Raw genomic sequence first — 18390 nt, 5'->3', positions numbered from 1 at the left:
AAGAGAAGCCAAAAGTTTGGACGCTCCTGCACCAAGGTTCAAAGTCTTCAGTGACTTTGTAGACTCTCAGAGCCACTTCAGTATTATCACCTGTTTTCCACTCTGCTCTGGTTTTGTTCTCCCTTTCTCTTTTCTTTCTTTCGTGTTTGCTCTCACACTCTCTCTCTCTCACATTTTTCCATTTCTCCTCTTCTCTACCATTCCTTCCTTCTTCATCTCTCTCTCTCTTCCTCCTTATCTCTCACTAGCTTTCTCCCTTACTTGTGAATATCCCTTTGTCAGTAATATTACATTTAATGTAATCTCATCTTGATTGCATTTTCTCTAGCATGTTAGGAACTTGGAGGCAGATGAAGGCCTGTTTTCTTAGGCTCGGTCTCTTACATCCAGGCGTACTTGATAGTTTTGGTTAGTAATCCATTTAGTCATTCACATATGCATGTGTGTATTTAATGATTTCTATGTGCTCAGGAATGCTCTAGATGCTATGGGTGATCCAAAGATAAATAATAATCCCTCAATTTTCAAAAGGTCATAATCTAGATGGCAGAATGTATAAATATACACTTGTTGAAAACACAGTAGAGTATTATAAACTGCCTCTGTGAACCTAGGTACTAGAAAAAAGTAGGAAGAAATAATCTTTGGATAAAGTTTGAAAACGAATGGCCAGCCTACAAATAAAATAAAATAAAACAAAACAACTTTTCAAGCTCCCAGATCAGAATCATGTTAACAAGGGAAATCAATATGTGAATGATCAAGAAAGCTTTGGAAATCTGTCAATGTTTTCTCAGATTTTGTACCACATTTCAAGATCAACCACACATTACCAGTGATCTCATATGACAGTGTCAAGGTGAATTCACATTACAACATAGGACTGGATTAAAATGATGTACTTCAATAATTCAGACTGTAATTGTAAGTCAATAATTTTTTTAGAGCATAAGCATTTTTAAAGTCAAACTTTCTTAATAAAATAGGCTTTCAGAAGTTTAATCAACTTCCACAATTTAAACCTTAAAATACATGTAAATTCTCTGTTCCAGTTATGGTGAAGACACCAAGATGGTAGTTGGAAACATAAAATTCATCAGAAAAGACTGAGAATACATAAATAACACCTCCCATTCCTTGATTTTATTATAGGATGACCAATTGATGGAATGAGAGACTTGAACATTTTTCAAATGTGCGTGCTTGGGAAATATACAGGAGGACTGCACAAATGTGTAAGAACCAGGGTGAGAAAGTGGCTCATTTTATGAGGGGGGAGGAACATGTTTTATTCTAGATTCTTAAAATTAGATTGTTAATATATCGAAAACAGCAAAAACCCTGAGAAGAAATTCAGAATACCTGCCTCTGGGGAAGAGTAATTTACTTTCACTCGAGAGCGAAGCTAGTAACCAAGGACTGTTTTAGAAAAAAACAAGCCAACTCTGAACTAGACCCTAAGTAGTGTTCTGAAGAAATACAAGGTCATTCACCTTACTATGGTGGTTTTTTTCCCATTTGCACTCATCTACCCTCACCAATCTTGTGCCAGGTTAGGCATTCTCCCCTTTTTCCATACTATTATAGTTGCATGTAAGTGGAAGTGAATGACATGCCACTTCTAGAACTGTGTCTTTTTCTTTTATTTATTTATTTATTTATCTTTTTGCAGTTTTTGGCTGGGGCCGGGTTTGAACCCACTCCCTCGCATGGGGGGGCCTTCACCCTACTCCTTTGAGCCACAAGTGCCGCCCTAGAACTGGGTCTTAAAACATTGCATGTGAATTTCTCTATTCTCTTTTTTTGAACTAGATAGAACACAGACGTAACTAAAGGCCAACTTTATGCCAATGAAGACAATGCACAGGGAGAATGGTAGAGAAATAACAAGAAAGTGGACAATGTCCCTATGTTACTAAATGGAATAGAGAATCCTGCCTATCCACTCTAGATTGTTTATTAAAAGAGAAGCAAAAATTTTGTTGTTTGTTTCTTCTTTCCTTTCTTTTTTCTTTCCTTTCTCTCTTGCTTTCTTCCCTTCCTTCTTGTTTTTGGAGACAGAGTTTCGCTCTGTTGCCTAAGTTAGAGTGCAGTGGGAGTAATAATTCAAAACAACCTCAAAATTTTGGGCTCGTGTAATGCTCTTGCCTCAGCCTTCCAAGTAGCTGGGCCACTGGCATGTGTCAGAACTCCTGGTTAGTATTTGTGTTTTTAGTAGAGACGGGGATCTCTTGCTCAGATTGGTCTTGAGCTCCTGAGCACAGGAAATCTTCCCACCTCGACCTCCCAGAGTGCTAGGATTATAGGTGTGAGCCACGGTGCCTGGCCTATTTTTGGTCTTTAAAATTGGGTCTTCCTGTCACAGTTGCATAGCCTTGTGTTCTACATAATACATCAAAATCCAGAAATGTTCACATCAGTAATTCCAGCAACCTGGGAGGCCAAGGATTGGGCAAATTGCCTGAGCTCAGGAGTCTGAGGCCAGCCAGAGCAAGATCTAACTCTGAAAATAGTCAGGCATTGTGGCTGGCACCTGTAGTCCCAGCTGTTCCAGAAGCTGAGTCAAGAGAACCACTTGAGCCCAAGAGTTTGAGGTTGCTGTGACCTATGACACCATAGCACTCTACGACAGGTGACAAAGTGAGATTCCGTTTCAAAAAAAGAAGCCATAAATGTGCCCAAGCTGTCTTCTAAATTAATTTAATGTAAGGTCTTTATAACAATATCTCAAAGATTTTAAATGTTTCCATTCATCTCGTGTCATTCTTGCCATTCATGAACAATGATCTCAGTTGAGTGGGAATCAAAATTAGCTACATTTTAAAGATTAGAAACTGAGGCAACAGAAGTAATATTTTTATCCTCAAACTGAGGCAATAGAATGAAAATCTAAAAACTTACTTTATGACTCATAGCTCTGCCCTCACATAAAAATTTTAGTCTATATAAAATGTTTCATATGCATTTTATAACATTCATTATAAATGAATGTTATATTCATTACAACATTTCAGATGCCAACATCTCTAGACAAGAGGTTAAAGACACCCAGCTTGTTCTCCAACATTCACCAAATGTGATTCATATGGCTCCACTCATGAAAATATGACAAATATATTATTTAAAATTGAAAACTTTTTCCCTTTAAATAATATGATATTTTGCAACTATAACATTCCTCTCCAACGATGAGAGTTCAGGTACCTGAAACACTGCAATAGAGGAAATTGGAGGTTAAAGAAATTTGAATCATATAGAAAATATTTGGTCAGTGAGACTATGGTGATCTTAAAAGGGCCTATGGTTGCTGTGAATGCAATTGTGAATATATTTTTGTTAAAAAATCAATATAATTATTATACTAATTAAAAGACATGTAGCAAAGTAACAATAGAACCATCGATTTCTATTTATCAATTGCTTCAAACCCTTAGCTATGCCTTTTTCTATTGCAGTTTGAGGAAATGAATTCCCTTTTCTTTATTACAGAATATAAGGAACACCAAGAGGCAGTTTGCTCTGTTTGCTTCACCATTAAAAGATTAAAGGTCTTTCTGATTTTGTAATTTTAGAGTTGACTTCTACCTCCTGGGATGATCTTAGCTTCAAAAGATACAGAGTAACTTGAATACCTCAGAAGAAAAAAAAAAGTAAAATAAAAAACAAACACCCAAGAAAACAACTTGAGCAACAATGAGTGATATAGCGTGTTGAGTGGCTATTATAAAACTTCCTGTTTACTCTGAAAGGTTCTTTTCTTAGCTCTACCATGATCACTTCATGCTAAAGAACATAACAGCAGTCTGTCTTAGGAGACACTGACTCTCTCATTCCTGATAAACACATATGTACAATTTATAATTCTAGTATAGCTTTCTTCAATTTCTTATATTTATTCCCTAAATAATTACTGCAAAATCCCCAGTCCTCCTCTGCTATCATTTTCCCTCAATTTTCAACCTTCAATTCCTCTTCTGTTAAAGATCCTAAATAAAGAGGTTTTGAAATTTGTGTTGAAATTTATGTACAATTAACTCATATAACTTAACTGTTTGTGTTCAGGGATCAGTATGAATCTAGTAATGACACACTTTTTTATATAATTGCACTATTAAACCACCTCAATGTGTGTTCAACATTAGAAATAGAATTCTGTTTCAACAATGAAGAAGAAACTGGCTATGCTAGATATATTGAGAATAATATAAAAATATTATGGACAATTTAAGGTCTTTCAAAGTGTGATACTGACATACCTGACATAGAACTAAACTTAACTGTGGAAAGTAACCCCTCAATAAACTGAGGCTCCACTGTGCTGTAAGCAATTTTCTCATGGCTTATTTTACCAGTATGTAAAAGTACATTAAAGAAAACCAACATTCCTCATAATAGAGGCCATGTAATATAGATGTTAAGAACATGATCTAGAATCACGTAAGAATTAAGTTTAATTATCAGTTTCACTACTTAATTACTAAGTGCGTTGAGAAAAAGTTTTAACTTTGTTGATCTTCAGTCTCTTTTTGGTAAAATAGGAATAGCAATAGTATCTGTCATCGTAGATTTCCTTGAAAAGTAAAGTAGATAATGGATCAAAGTGCTTAACATGGTGTCTGATGCATTAGACATAGTTGACAATAGTTCTGATTGATTTTTAATAAATAACAGTTGAGGATTTATATTAACTCTACCTATCTCTTATTTCTGTCTCATTGAGTGCTTGGGCTTTGCACTCTATACTCATTATACTTCCCTTACCCTTGCATCTAGATCCTTTAGCATGTGTTTTTAAAGTAATAGTAATAATTTCTTCATCCTGCTAGCCTTATCAAGAAACTCAGTATCACGCAACTTACCTGTTTAGTTTGTCTTTTTTCTTTACTATGCCAGGCAAAGATGGGACATATATACATTTTTGTTTTTAAATGCTATTTTGAACCCACCCTGCTTTCTGAATTTTCCTAGAAGACACCAGAATTCCAGGCTAATATTCAGCTATGTTTACTAATGGTGATAGAGAGGTATAGAAAATTTAAAGTTTGGTCATTTTCAGGACATTATACCTCAGATAAAAGAGGGAGCAAAGGAACAGACAAAGATAAATTACCTCAGATTGGGTCCCTATGAAGAAGAACCTAACATGGAGTCTGGCATGCAGGATATTTATTTATTTATTTATTTTTTAAATTTTTTTATTAAATCATAGCTGTGTACATTGATATAAACATGGGGCATCATTCACTAGCTTCACAGACCATTTACCAAACTTCACATATACCCTGAATGCTGTTGGGATCAATACCCATAAAGGAATTGGAAAAGATGGACTGGGGTAAAAAATGGAAGTTAAGTTGTAGTGCAAACCCAAAGAAAGCATATGTCACACTATTAGGAGCTTCTGAGCTACAATGAACCTTTAGAATTATCCCAAATTGATCTAAGATGGCAGGACTTTCAACTCTAATCAATTATTCTTGCTTATGATCTACCTAAGAAAGGGATTTAATTTGGGGTGAGGTTGCTCTTGAAGTTGAGGAAATCCTGATGGAAGAAGGCTATCTTCAGCAGCTGAGTAACACATACTTCACTGAAATAAAAGCTGAGCACCACATCAAATGTCTACCACAAGAGAGTTCTGAGAAATAGGAACCATAATACTTAAGAGAGATAAAAATAATCCCCAGGATGATAATAAAGGACAATATAGGATGATAGCTGTATGCCAGACTTAGCAGGCAAACATTTCAGATTAGAAATGAACCGCCAAGGACTTCAAGGAGGATATTTCTTGGGGAGGTACAGAAAGAAAATAATAAGATTATTGTACATGTTTAAATTTATTATAAGCAGAGTTGTCATTCTAGTAGAATTTGGGAATGAGTTAATGGCAGAAGGTCAATGTAATCATTGTACATTATTGCATGGTTCATCTGTGAATATTACCTGCATATCAATAATTATGAAATGTTGAATACTGGTCAAAACAAATACTGTTAAATAATTCTACTGAGGGATTACATGAAGGAAAACGTATTTATGTTAACGAGCTATTGAAAGTAGATAAAATTAAGAATCATGAGATGGGAGGTTATGTGAAATCATTTAGATGGGCCTAATTTAATCACAGGGTCCTTGTAAGAGTAAGGCAAAAGGGTCACTGAGAGAAAGAAAGAGACGTGAGTGAAGAAGGTTCGCAGAGAGGAGTGTGTAAAGTTGCCACACTATTGGTTTGGAGGATGGTAGAAGGACCCATGAGCTAAGGAATGTGAATGGCCTCCAGGAGCTGGAAAAGTTAAGGAAAGAAAATCTTACCAGATCCTCAAGAAATGTCCCCTTGTTGACATCTTGACTTTAACCTAGTGAAACTGTGTCAGAGGTCTGACCTACGGAATTTTTATAAAATTTATATTGGCTAAGCCACCAAGTTTGTAATAAGGCATTACCACAACAATAGAAAACTGATACAGAGAGTATTTGGTACCACTGATCATGGCTCTCAAACATCAGGGACCACTTTAATTATGTTAAGCATACCTTTTCCTAGAAGGATGAAAAGATTGGGAAGCATGTAAGTGTAAATATAGCTTAAAAACAAAAGTTCCCGAACTTTTCAAAATTCAAATATTTACAGATGTTACCCTATTTATTTTCTGAGGGGAAAGCATGTCTACCAATGTACAGATAACACTCTATACTATACACCTACTTCTGCCTTGATTCTAACTTTGACATTTTCCTGAGAGGCAAGAAAAGAAAATGTTTAAACAATCGATCAATGCATGTTAGACTCTATAAACATCTTTCCAGTTTCCTCTAACTGGCCAAGCACGGTAGTCTAATTTCCATTATGCCAACTCCTTCTAGGGAGATGAAGCTATTGAGCATCCACTTTGTAGACAGTTCCATGGCAGATAGTGCTCTGCAACATTCAGGATCCTTTGCATAGAGTTTAAAATAAATCTAAGTGAAAGTCAGGCTTTAAGGACTCTACAGAATGCCATGTCAACAAATATAATTCACTATAGGAAGAAAACTCTGCATACTTAAGTGCTGAGTGGACACTCTAGCCATACTTATGCTCCTCTATAAAAATCTTTTGCATTATATATTAAGCGTTTAGCCCACTAGAAATGATGTCAGGGACCTTAGTATCTGGTGACCTCTAAAAACGACAATGAGAATAAATAAATGTTGCATCTCAGCACATTAAAAATTATGTATTTGAAATTTAAAAAAAAATACGTATCTGTGTTTTTGATAAACACTGAGGTTCATATAATAACATCACCCAAAAGATTTTTATGCTAATGTACTGGATGTTTATCTTTCAGTGAAAGTTTCATTAAAAGTAAAAAATAATGATTCCAAGAAAACCTCAGAGTTACAGTATTTTGTCCAGTTGCCTGAAAGCAGCATGTGGCATTAAGACCCACACTGAAAGCTGTCTGAAATATTGGAGACAAATAATTTATTGTGGACTCTCTGAGTTATATCCTTTTAGTGATTCTTTATGGGCTTTCGGGTGCTGCCCAGTTGTCTTAACAGGACATACACAGCCCTCCTTGATCTAATCATTATTTACCTCAGAAGCAGAGGTGAAACATAAAAGTAAATTTAGGTGAAAAACTACAGCTAGTATAGAACTTCTCTCCTGTCTGACCTCAGAAAGGGCAAGTCTTTCTGTCATCTCCTTGGTCGGTTTCTCAATCCAATCTCTCTCATCTTTGATTTTCCAGACCTTTTTCCTGAAATACAATGTCCTACACCTTCCAAACTGCATTATGCCTTCTTTTTTGTTTACCTATTTCTATTTATGTCTCTTAAATAATAAGTATCAAATCCATCTTATAATTTAATAATTAATGATTTCATTCCCCTTTATAAGTAGCTATATTGCTACAACCCTTCCCTTCAACTACTATCCCAACCATTGTTTCTCCCAGCCTTTTACGTTGGGTGCTGAAGTTTCTATGATGGGCATCTTGGCTGAATCTTGATAAATAACGTTTATACAATCTATGATAGATTAAATAAAATGGGGCTTTCTTAATTAATTAAGTAACCTAGAAATCTGAGAAATGTTTTTCAGATTACTTCTAGGGAAATAATCATTACATTTCCATACAACTAATTATGTGTAGGTAATTAGGTCTTCTGTTTCTAGAAAAGCAATAAAGACACAGTGAACTTTTAGAATATATTTTCTTAATAAATTAGGGAATTTTTTGTTATAAGATAATAATTATCTAAGCATTACTAAATGCTTGTTATTTGTCAAGAATGATGCTAAATTTTCTGCATAAAATACTACATTTAGTACTCAACATCAATACAAGATAGACATTATCATTTCCACTGTGAGGGTTTATGACTTTGATAGGTCACCCAAATGGGAATTTTGAAGGATGAAAATACATCTTAGATATATCTTGCTATGGTGCCATGAACTTACCATCATCTTAGAATAATGCAGATTATCAGGGGAGAGTACTCTGACTTACAGGTATTGAATGGATGAATGAAGGATTGTATAGACGATGAAAGAATAAATGGAAGAAATAATCTAAGGGGAGTATAGCATCTTTTAAGAAGAGAAAATTTTATTATTTATAAGGGTTATAGTAACTCTCTTCTGCTCTCTTTGGTTCATCAAGTCCTATTTATAATGAAGTGAGCACTAAACATAAAAATATAAATAATTTTAAACATCATTTTACCACCTAAAGTAACTGGCTATCTGCTTCACAATAAAGCTTTTTGTTCACACATGCGATGACTACTTCTAAAGTGCTTGAAATAGTTTTCTGGGTATATACCTAGTAGAGGAATTATAGGATCAAATGGCAGGTCTATTTTTAGATCTCTGAGTGTTCTCCAAACATCTTTCCAAAAGGGATGTATTAATTTGCTTTCCCGCCAGCAGTGCAGAAGTGTTCCCTTTTCTCCACATCCACACCAATATCTCTGGTCTTGGGATTTTGTGATATGGGCTACTCTTACTGGAGTTAGATGATATCTCGAAGCAGTTTTGATTTGCATTTCTAGTAAATGTAGAATATAAATGTCTTAACGCAATAACTAAGAAAATGCCAGGAAGGCTATGTTAACCAGTGTGATGAAAATATGTCACACTTTATGGGGGCAAGACATGATGGCAAGAGGGACTTTACCTAACAATTGCAATCAGTGTAACCTGGCTTATTGTACCCTCAATGAATCCCCAACAATAAAAAAAAAAGAAAATATGTCAAATGGTATATAAAATCAGTGTATGGTGCCCTGTGATCACATTAATGTACACAGCTATGATTTAATAATAAAATAAAATAAAGTAAAATAAAATAAAATAAAATAATGTGCTTGAAATAGTATGTTTTAAATAGTGTTTTATAATATGAAGTGCACAGTTTTAGAGTTAACTGTATCTGAGGAAGACTTCAAACTCTAGTACTTCTTGATTATGACATGAGCATGCTACTTACCTCTTTTGTGGCTCAGGTTTCTTGTCTGTAGAACAATACTTATTCATAGTTTTTTTTTCGCTAATTTTTAATTATTTAGAGTTTCTGTAGCTAATGTATAATAGCATTTGGCTCAGTGCCTGATATATTAAATGCTTTTTGCTATTTATATTAATACTGCTAATTAGTATAAATAGTTTCTTTCATTTATCTTGTGACTTAAAATTTTCAAAATGTTTTCACTGAAATTAACTCAACTGATTATTTCAGAAGTCTGGACATAAGACTTAAATATAGCAAATTTAATGTAAGAAATTAATAATACATTTTAGTTTCTGTGTTGCTGGTTTTATTTCTTACCAAAAATTTGGCATGTAGCTACTAGTATAGAGATAGGAAGAATGAGATTGACCAACATTAAGTAACTTGCTCAAAGGCATTCCGCTGGTCAATAGCACAAATATGAATCAGATATACTTTGACTTGTCTCCCAGTCTCAGCCCCAGTGTTATGCAATCTTAATCATGTGCTTATTTAGCTCTTTCTTGAGAAGGTAGTTAAGCATATAGGGTCCAAAGGCAGCAGGCCTGGGTTCGGATTATGCCTCCTTTATTTACCAGTTGTGTAAACTTAAGTTTCAGTTTCCTCATTTATAAAATGGTGATAATAATTGTACTTATTTTCCAGGAATATGACAGGATTAAAAGAGGTAATATATGCCAAGCACTTAGAAAAGCACCTGGCACATATTAGTCAACCATTAAACATTAACAATTCTTTTCTTTTCTTTTCTTTTCTTTCCATTTTTTTCAGGAGTGAGGATCTCACTGTCGCTCAGGCAAGTCTTGAACTCCTGAGTTCAAACAATTCTCCCTCCTCAGCCTCCCAAAGTGTTGGAACTACAGGCATGAGCCACCGCACCTGGCTCTTTATTTATTTATTTATTATTTTATTTTTTTATTAAATCATAGCTGGGTACATTAATGTGATCATGGGGCATCATACACTAGTTTCATAGACCGTTTGACACATTTTCATCACACTGGTTAACATGGCCTTCCTGGCATTTTCTTAGTTATTGTGCTAAGACATTTACATTCCACATTTACTAAGTTTCACATATACCCTTGTATCTAACAATTATTTTCTGATGTAAATGGTTAGGCAGCCCTCAAATAAGTATTTCACTTTTGGTGAGAGGCATAAAGTCCCCATTTTCTCGGCGAAGAGGCACCTGTGGCTCAGTCGGTAAGGCGCCGGCCCCATATACCGAGGGTGGCAGGTTCAAACCCGGCCCCAGCCAAACTGCAACCAAAAAATAGCTGGGCGTTGTGGCGGGCACCTGTAGTCCCGGCTGCTAGGGAGGCTGAGGCAAGAGAATCGCTTAAGCCCAGGAGTTGGAGGGTGCTGTGAGCTGTGTGAGGCCATGGCACTATACCGAGGGCCCTAAAGTGAGGCTCTGTCTCTACAAAAAAAAAAAAAAAAGAGAGATTCCCATAGATCAATTGCTATTCAGAAAGTAGTAATGAGAAGATGACTAGCAAGGTGTCACACTTCAATCTCAGTGTAGGGGCATCATTACTAGATAAATAATCTCAAAAACACATTGAGATGTCACTCCTTATTTCTTCACATGAATGTAAACCCCTGGTTCTAATATATCTTGTGTTCTTTAAATAGAGAACATTTATCTCTGTAAGATGGTCTAAATAATATTCGACATGTAATATAATGATAATAACAGCTCCTATTTAATAAACATTTACAATATTCCAAAATGTGAACTAGGCTGCGTATATACATGGGATGTAAAGATAATCTGAAAACACAAGTGTGGAGGAAATAGAAATTTCTTTTTGTTTCCAAAGACTTACCTAATTTATATTTGTGGTCCACACTTACCAGGGAGGCAGAAACCGAATCACTGTCATTACAGGATTCCCTCCTGCCCATTCCACCAACCTTGTGTCTGAGTTCCTCAAGGCTTACAAAGTTTGAAGATTTTCTTGAGAATGGCATAGATGAGTGGAAAGCTGAGACATCTGTTTCCCAGTGCTGGTTGCCCACTTAGGCAATCTGATACCTGCAGGAAGCCACTAAGACATAGGCCATTTCTCCTCAGAGGCCAATCAAATGTGACTTTTGCAATAACTTTTGCACCATACTGAAGGGTCTGAGAATCCTTCTGCTATTTCCCGTTCCGTGCTGGGGCTGATTAATCACTGCTGCATTGTTTATCCTCACTTTGTTGAAACACAACAGAGAACCATTCCCTCTATTGGATCTTGCTGTCTTCTTGAGTTTCTCACATAATAATCAGGGTATAGATCCACTCCATGTCCCAGAGCCTCCTCCCTTCATCTCCAGGCATGAGGTGAGACCACAGCTGACATGTTGATTACAGCTTCAAGAGAAACAATGACCTGAGCAGATTGCTGACTCACAGATTCTACAAAACAATAAATGTCATTTTAAGCTGCTAAAGTCTGGGCTAATTTGTTATGTGGTAATAACAAATGAGAATGAATGAAAATTTCCCTTTGATGTCCTCATGTATCTTTTTTCTTAAAGTCCTTATTTGGTGACCAAAGCCAGGAAGTCTTCTTTTGGGGGGAATTATTTCTGTCCTTTCAAATCTTTCCACTGAGGCAAAATTCATAAGAATACTTGAAATTAGCTATTAAACCAAGAGGCAAAATTGATTAGGATTTTGAAAATACCCTTCCATCTTACGCTATCATTCTAGGAAGTAGCATAATTGTACCTACTTTGCATATGAGAAAATTAAAGCTTCAGAGATGTTAAGTAATTTACTGAATGTCACTGTCAGATCTGAAATATTAATTTAATTTACCACTAGAAAAATCTTGAATCAATATTAGAAAAGAAAAAATCAACTTTGCAATTTGAATCAGACTTGCATGTTTCCACATAGGAAGAGTTGTATTTTAAATAATGGTTAATTTAGTGCATTTTGAGGTAACATTATAACAAGAGTGCAATCTGACTTTGTAGTTCGTTGAATCTGCTTCCTTATGAGGAAAAAAACTAGCAGAGTACACTAATTTCCACAAATTATGATGAAGTACCTAGTGAAAATTCAGACACAAGACTAATATTTTCACCTTCTTATATTGGCATACTTATTCAGTGCATATCTGATTTAGCCACTTGGAAAGATATCATTTAACCTGTGCCACTATTCATAACATTTTGTTCTTATCACAGTTTTTTCTTCTTTATATAATGAGAATTCATGGAAGCACCTCTCTTCATCGTGTCTAGAGAATTGAAATTAAAGCCAAGAAAATGTATTCTGCTTTCTCCATATTGACATGTTGAATCTATGGCTATCTGAACAATGCAAAAAAATTATGTACTCTGTACACAAATATATATGTCTTCATAGAGTTACTTAATATTAAACACTGTTAAATTATTTGTGTGCCTTATCTATTCCATCAAGTGGAAAATTTATTCAGCTATATTTTTTTCATTACCATCTTAAGAGTCCAGACTTCTGTAGAATATTTAAGTAAGGGAAAGTTCTTTGAATACAGAGATAGAAAAGGAGGATAGGCACAGTTGGATACTTCTGATATTTATGTCAAATACTCAAATATTCACTTATTATACTCATTTAATAAGCATATATTACATTTTCTTGGTGTCTGGGACTGTCCTAAAGATTTCAAAAGTACTAACTCATTTAATACTCATGACAACCCAATAAAGTAGATAATTTGTATTTTTTTAGAGTTGAGAAAACCCAGACACAGAGAGTTTGAATAAATTGCCAAAGGTTAAATAGCTACTGAGGACCAGAGCCATGATTCAAAACTTGGTTTCTGGCTGAATAGTCCACTCTTTCAATCACTACACTGTGCAGTGTAGGGAAAACACTACTACATCAGGCACTCTTCCTGACAAGTGTGAACATTATAACGTAATTGCCTTTACACTCACATTATTACACAATTTAAAAAGGAAAAATACGGGGGGGGGGTGAAAAGAGGAAAATGGATTCATTAAAGTTTATTTGAAAAACAATAATTATGTCAATAGCATATTGATAAAATTGCATAGATTTTTCATATATGTATATCATGCATATACAATGCATTTGTAACTAAAGCTACCAAGCAATTCTAATTAAATCCTCTCTTATGTAGGAATGCATTGATATGTATTATGTACATATAAATATAGTGTTAAAAAGCATTTCTTCATTATAGAGATATTACCTTGAGTCTTGACTCTGATCCATATTAATTTAACTCCAAATGAGGCAGTACTTATTTTGTATATCAGTGCTGTCACCCAGGTTGACTATGGGTTGGCCCAACACAAAGAAATCATAAACTTACCAAAAACATCATGAGATTTTTTTTTTTGGGTGATTTTTTGATGGTACTCAATCACATAGTTCTCAAATGTGTACATTGTAGACAACAATGTCATGTCATGAAAAATAAACACACACACACTCTTGCTACTTGTATGCATGAGTGGTTTCAGTTTTATGGTGGTAGGCATCTTCCAGTGTGTTATCTTCCAAATGCAAATAGTTGTATCAACACCATCATGTGTTACATGTGCTCATGGTGACATGGCAAAGCAGTGATTATCAATAATATTTCAACCAACTGTTGCAATGTCAGGTATTTAATATTGTTTAGAAGTCAGGGAAGCATTCTTATTTGATAACAGAGGGTACTTTCAAACCTCTGTGGTGCCTGACACATTGCCACCATGCTTTACAATTGGCTCTATGTCTTACCCTGTGCATCTTACAAGGGTATATGTGAAACTTGGTAAATGTGGAATGGAAGTGTCTTGGCACAGTAACTGAGAGAAGCCAGGAAGGCTATGTTAACCAGTGTGATGAAAGTGTGTCAAACGGTCTGTGAAGCTAGTGTATGATGCCCCATGATCATATCAATGTGCGCAGCTATGATTTAATAAAAAAAAAAAAGATATGGAAGGGCCCAAAACTTGCTTTCTATTTTCCTGTCAATTAATTTTCATAATAAAAGCAAACAGGGCGGCGCCTGTGGCTCAGCGGGTAGGGCGCCGGTCCCATATGCTGGAGGTGGTGGGTTCAAACCCAGCCCCAGCCAAAAAAAAAAGCAAACACATTTCCTTACCTAGTGTTATTTTTTCAAATCTCAGCATGGCTTCTACAACATCTCAAAAGAAAACAGAAAAAAGAAAAAAAAAAAAACAATACGGATTAAGGAAGATCCTTCAATGAAAAATGATCAGATAACTACTTTTTTGTTCAGGAAAATAGTAAGATACTGTTTAATTTGTAGTGGATTTGTGCACGTTTTCAAAGAGTATAATTTTAAAAAGCATTATATGCAAAAACATGCTGCCAAATTTGATGTGTATGAAGGATTGTGTGGTAAGAACAAAATTGAAGAATAGAAAAAAGTCTATCTTCTCAACAAACTATTACTCTTTAAAGGTACAAATCAAATGGTTTACATTATAAAGGCTATTTGTGTGTTAGCATATTAACAGCAAAGAAATCAAAACCATGTACTGATGGTAAGTTTATTAAGCAATATATGGAAAGCATGGCGGATATAATATGCCCTGAAAAAGGGGAGATATTTCTAAGATCAGTTTGTTTCATCAGATTGTATGTAGTTAGTGTTCCCAGGCAAACTGAAGAAATCGGAAAATCTATGAAAAGAAGTTTGGAGAGTAAAGCTGCTAATTTTAAATGTTATGCCTTATACGGCTAGCAGCACTGAAAGTAGAAATGCAATTCAACTTGCCATTTTTATCAGAGGTAGTGGTGGTGAATATAATGTCACTTAAGAACTGGCTTCTTTAGTGCCATTAGAAGACACAACTAAATCAAGAGATCTACACAAAGCCGTGAAATATATGTTAAAGCAATTTTCTTTGTCTGTTGTCAACGTATCTGCTATAGTTACAGACGGTGCCCTAGTGACGGTAGATAAAAGAGAGGGACTTGTAAAATTAATAAAAAGCAAACAATACAATTGCTACCCAGAACTCATATTTGATTGAGTATGGCATAATACATCAAGAAAATTTATGTGAGAAAGCTTTAAAAATGGGTAACATAATGCAAATCATCATCAAGTCTATGAATTTTATAAGGGCCAAGATATTGAATCATTGCCGATCCCAGGAATTCCTTTAAAATATTTATGCTGGTCATGGCTCCATCATTTACTTTTTGGAATTAAGATGGCTAAGTGAAGGCCAAATGTTGAACACTATGACTTGTAACATGTTATCAAGTCATTTATGCTTTCCAAAATCAAGTCTATGCCAGAACTTTATAAAAACTGCCTTATACGTTTAAGATTTTTAGTGGATTTACCCATGAGCTAAACATGCATCTTCAAGATGGAAACAACTTCTTGATACAATGTTTCAAAGGCATTCCAAATGAAACTGAAATTATGGTAGGCTGAAATTAAGGTCAGCAGTTTTATACATTTTGACACATGGACTAAACACAGTCCTGTGAACAGTAAAAAATATGCAGCCTTACTTTTTTGAGATGGAATTTAAAAGCAGATTTCATGATTTCTGGGGGAAAAAAATCAATATTTTGGTGCATTTGTAACTCCATTTTCAATCAACATAAATGTGTTACCTACCAATTTTCAAAAGGAATGCATAGAACTGCAATCTGACAATTAACAAAAAATGTATCCTGTCTCTTTATTCTTTTTTCCCCCTTTTTTTTTTTTATTGTTGGGGATTCATTGAGGGTACAATAAGCCAGGTTACACTGATTGCATTTGTTAGGTAAAGTCTCTCTTGCAATCATGTCTTGCCCCCAGAAGGTGTGGCACACACCAAGGCCCCGCCCCCTCCCTCCTTCCCTCTCTCTGCTTTTCCTCCCCCCCCACCATAACCTTAATTGTCATTAATTGTCCTCATATCAAAATTGAGTACATAGGATTCATGCTTCTCCATTCTTGTGATGCTTTACTAAAAATAACGTCTTCCACTTCCATCCAGGTTAATATGAAGGATGTAAAGTCTCTATTTTTTTTAAATGGCCGAATAGTATTCCATGGTATACATATACCACAGCTTGTTAATCCATTCCTGGGTTGGTGGGCAGTTAGGCTGTTTCCACATTTTGGCGACTGTAAATTGAGCTGCAATAAACAGTCTAGTACAAGTGTCCTTATGATAAAAGGATTTTTTTTCCTTCTGGGTAGATGCCCAGTAATGGGATTGCAGGATCAAATGGGAGGTCTAGCTTGAGTGCTTTGAGGTTTCTCCATACTTCCTTCCAGAAAGGTTGCAATAGTTTGCAGTCCCACCAGCAGTGTAAAAGTGTTCCCTTCTCTCCACATCTACGCCAGCACCTGCAGTTTTGAGATTTTGTGTTGTGGGCCATTCTCACTGGGGTTAGATGGTATCTCAGGGTGGTTTTGATTTGCATTTCTCTAATATATAGGGATGATGAGCATTTTTTCATATGTTTGTTAGCCATTCGTCTGTCTTCTTTAGAGAAGGCTCTATTCATGTCTCTTGCCCATTGATATATGGGATTGTTGGCTTTTTTCATGTGGATTAATTTGAGTTCTCAAAGTTTGATAACTAGGATCTGTTTCTTTATTTTTATAGGTTCTATCTTACCAGAGACAAATATCCCTTGCTTTACAATCACACCATTCATGTCATTTGTTTGGGAAACACCTACATTTGTGAATAGCTGTTTTCAAGAGTGAAGCCCAGTGATAAAGGGGATAGTTTGCTCTTTTTGTGTTGATTAATTTGATATCCCCGTAGATTCTCATTATCAACCATTTCTCAGATTCATAACATAAAAATACCTTTTCCCATTATGAAGCTTGTCTGTTTTAATTGTTTTGTCCTTATCTGTTCAGAAAATTTTTAGCTTAATTATTTCCCATTTATTTATTTTTGTTGTTGCGATTGCCAATAAGATCTTCTTCATAAATACTTTCCTCAGACTGATAACATCAAGAGTTTTGCCCATGCTTTCTTCTAGGATTTTTATTGTTTCACATGTAAGATATAAATCTTTTATCCATTGTGAGTCAATTATTGTACATGGTTAGCAGTGCAGGTCCAGCTTCAGTCTTTTACATGTGGTTTTCCAGCATTTATTGAATAGGGATTCTTTTCCTAGTGTATGCTTTTGTTTGGTTTATTGAAGACCAGATAAGGGGCTGGTTTCATCTCTCAGTTTTCTATTCTGTACTATATGCCTATGTGCCAATACCATACTGGTTTGATCACTGCATACTTGTAATATAACCTGAAATATGGTAGATGCATGCCTTTGGATTTCTTTTTATTACTAAGAATTCCCTTGGCTATGTGGATTATTTCCTGGTTCCACACAAAATGAAGCTGTATTTATTCAAGTTCTATAAAGTATGATGTTGGTATTTTGATGAGGATTGCCTTAAATCTGTGGATTGCTTTGGGTAATGGAGACATTTTATAAATATTGATTCTTCGCAACCAAGAGCATGTCATATTCTTCCATTTGTTGATGTCTTCTGCTATTTTTTTCCTTGGGGTTTCATAATTCTCTCTGCGGAGATCCTTCATGTCCTTTGTCAGATATATTCAAAAGTATTTCATTTTCTTTGAAGCTAGTGTGAAGGAAATTGTGCCCTTGATTTGCTCCTCACCTTAGCTGTTATTGGAATATACAAAGATTACTGATTTCTGGACATTGATTTTATACCCTGAGACCCTACTGTATTTTATGATCACTTTCTGGAATTTTGTGGTTTCATCTCTGGGGTTTTCTTACCATATAAACATATCATCATCAAAGAGCACAATTTTGACCTTCTCTGCCTCCATTTAGAAGACCTTAATATCCTTCTCTTGCCTGATTGTATTGGCTAGAAGTCCAGCACTATGTTGAACAGTAGTGGTA

This window comes from Nycticebus coucang, chromosome X (assembly GCF_027406575.1).
Source record: "Nycticebus coucang isolate mNycCou1 chromosome X, mNycCou1.pri, whole genome shotgun sequence".
NCBI classification, from domain to species: Eukaryota; Metazoa; Chordata; class Mammalia; order Primates; family Lorisidae; genus Nycticebus; species Nycticebus coucang.
This window is presented reverse-complemented; position numbering follows the sequence as displayed.